Below are 2,868 nucleotides of genomic sequence, written 5' to 3' on the forward strand. Positions count from 1 at the left end.
GCTGGATATCAGCAGCAGTCATGAAACAGAGGAAGGGATCCTAGACAACAGAGGCTTCCTAGACTCCTGGATGTCAATTTGCAAGTTCAGGTGCAGAAGCTCACAGTCAAAATCTCCTCTAAGTCAGTGGCTTCAAGTTCTTATTTTACCAATTGGAAGGATGACATTTATGAACCTCAGAAGGTGAATTTTAGAAGGGAAATTATTAAAGTTCATAGGCGAGCACTTAGGAGAGGAAGCAGAGCTTTATTATAGCAAGAGTGGCTCCAAGAGAGCAGTGGTTGATAAAATACTAGTTTAGGGGATTTTCATAGAACTACGGCAGAAAGTGGGGAGAAGCATTGGAAAGTGAGTTGGTCAGTCCAGTCAGCCCACCCACAAGGAAGGCAGGTGCCTCTCGGTTTGGATCATGTCTCACATGGGGCTTTCAGACAAGGTGCTCATCTAGGTGCATAAAAGAAGAGAGATAAGTAGAAGCCAAAGTAGGTGCCAGAGACCCCTCTGGCATCCATCCACTCTGGCTAGGACAAAAACCAAACATGTTTTCTGCTTCTGGCCAAGGACAAGAGTCCTATTTGAAGACTCTGCCTTTAATTGCTTGACTGGTCTCCATCTCCTGTTCTCTTAAATAGAGAGGTGACATACAAGAGACATTTTTTGTCCCATTTCTGGTTTTTCTCCAGTGTGTGTTATTCTTTGCTGTTGGCCAAGATGAATCAATACTTAGGGAAAGCAAAATCCAAGTCTATGCCATCCAGCCTGACTGGTTGCAGTTAATACCAGGGCAGAGTCCAATGACACAATTTCAGAGTTGGATGTTGAGCTAGTGAAATATAAAGATCCTATCAGGAAGATGAAAGAGCGTCCTGCCAAAGTTAATGCCATAGCATTGGGAATAAAGGAACTGAAGAAACATAGAAACAAGTGTAAATTGACCAGATGGAGGATTTACAGGACCAATTGGAAGATGTGATGGAAGACGCAAATGGAATCCAAGAAGGGCTAGGAGGCAGCTAGGGTATGCCCAGAATTGTATGAAGATGGCCTAGAAGCAGGGTTGAATGCACTGGACAATGAGCTTCTGGCTGATGAAGAAAGTTCTTACTTGGACGAAGCAGCATCAGCACCAGAAATTCCAGACGCTGTTTCCAATGACACAGAAACAAGGATGAAGTGATGATGGGTGAATTTGGATGGCTGCAGGTCTCTCCTTAGTAGACTTGAAGTATTCTAGAACCATATGAAAAATAAATACATATCCTGGGCCTAGAAAATATTTCCAAATTTGCCAAATAGATATGGGTTTCTTTCCTTTCTTTGAAAGTAAAGGTAATTACATTGCTCCTGTGTTTTTATTTTTCCATTAAGAAACTCACTGCTTGGGGGAAGCTTTCTTTGACTAAAATTTGATTCTTTTTCTCTTAAGAAAGAGTAACTTAAAAGTTAATTAACACTTGTTAAATTAACAAATAAGCAGAAGCTGGGCATGGAACAGGGCTAGCCCCTGAAGAGGAGAAGGATTATGTCCTAGTTCAATGGTTGCTTGATTGGCTTTTTTGTTTTGTTTTGTTTTTGGAAATGGTTAATAAGGTATTTATAAGTACATTCATAAGTATACTTTATGGTGAATTATGACCCCCCCAAGAACCCCAAAATATAAACTGAACTTACTCTGTTAAATACCTATAAGAAATAATTTAGATTTTTAGAGAAAGGAAAGGAGTGCATTATAAAAAACTGAACAGATCTTGTACGAGCGATTGTCCTGTCAAAGAAGTCACCTATTGTTCACATGGTGCCAAGTTAAATCTGATCTATTTCCCCATCATTCTCAATGATACCATTGCCAGGAAATAGCACTCTGATCTTGAGCTGAGCCTTGGGCAGAATATAATTTGGAAGCATGGATCATTTTAGGAGTTTATAAAGGCTAAAGAAGCAGAAATGCAAGAAAAACCTCAGGGCAACACAAATCTTACAGGATTTTTCTGAAGATCCTGTAGGAAGTTCAAAAATGGTTTGGATACCAGGCTTCTGATGGCTAACACTGGAGTTAAACACTAAGCTGAGAAGGGTTCTCTTTCATTTCTACTCATTAGAAAATTCTCTGTGGTCGAAAGAGAAGGGAGAGTTGCTAGAAAGCAAGCTAAAGGGTGAGATGCCTCGGGTGTATGGGAGAAGGCAGGAAGGCAGGCTACGTGTGTGAGTGAGCAGGACGACACTGGGCTGCACTCCTCAAGCTCATTCAGTGCTATCATTAAACCCTAAAGTGATTGTTCTTAAAGGACATGAAAATTTGTAGTTTAGTATCTTACAACGACTTAACAAAATACATTGGGACTCATGTACTAGGCCCTCTGTTTTAGATAAATTATATATGCCTGTTTGTCTCCAATTGTTTACAGAAGAGTGCACTGAATTAGGTCACTAATGAGCTCCACCCAGTGCAGCTCCTCTTCATTAGAAGCAGCCATAAAGATGCCTTCTGTAAAAAGGAACCATGTCCTTCAGCACATTCATTGTTGGATGTTGTGCTGTATTAGATTGCAGAGATTACATCATCTCCCAGAAGGTGGCAGGCCCCTCATCCTTCCAGCTGGCATGAAGACACCAAAATTCTCTCAAATAGGCCTGGCATTAATCAGTAGTAGCCTGGTCTACCATTTCACTTGTGCCGCAATTCTTGGCTCTTAAAACATGAACTCAATTTACCCTTCTTCCAAGTACCGGCCTGTCATTACCTAAGCCTGGGTCGAGCAGGTTCTAATTACCAGAGTTTTTAGTGCCTTGAGAGAAGTACCCTTCAAAGAGCTCCAATTTTTCCAACATCTAGGCTACAATAGACCTAGGAGCTATTTTAGACTAAGC

General features: G+C 41.0%; 1 pseudogene; it reads left to right on the plus strand.

Moving 5' to 3' along the window:
• Window positions 1-711: 711 nt before the first annotated feature.
• LOC118586151 lies at window positions 712-1,215 on the plus strand (annotated as a pseudogene).
• The last annotated feature ends 1,653 nt before the right edge of the window (window positions 1,216-2,868 follow it).

The sequence above is a fragment of the Onychomys torridus genome, chromosome 6 (genome assembly GCF_903995425.1).
Source record: "Onychomys torridus chromosome 6, mOncTor1.1, whole genome shotgun sequence".
NCBI classification, from domain to species: Eukaryota; Metazoa; Chordata; class Mammalia; order Rodentia; family Cricetidae; genus Onychomys; species Onychomys torridus.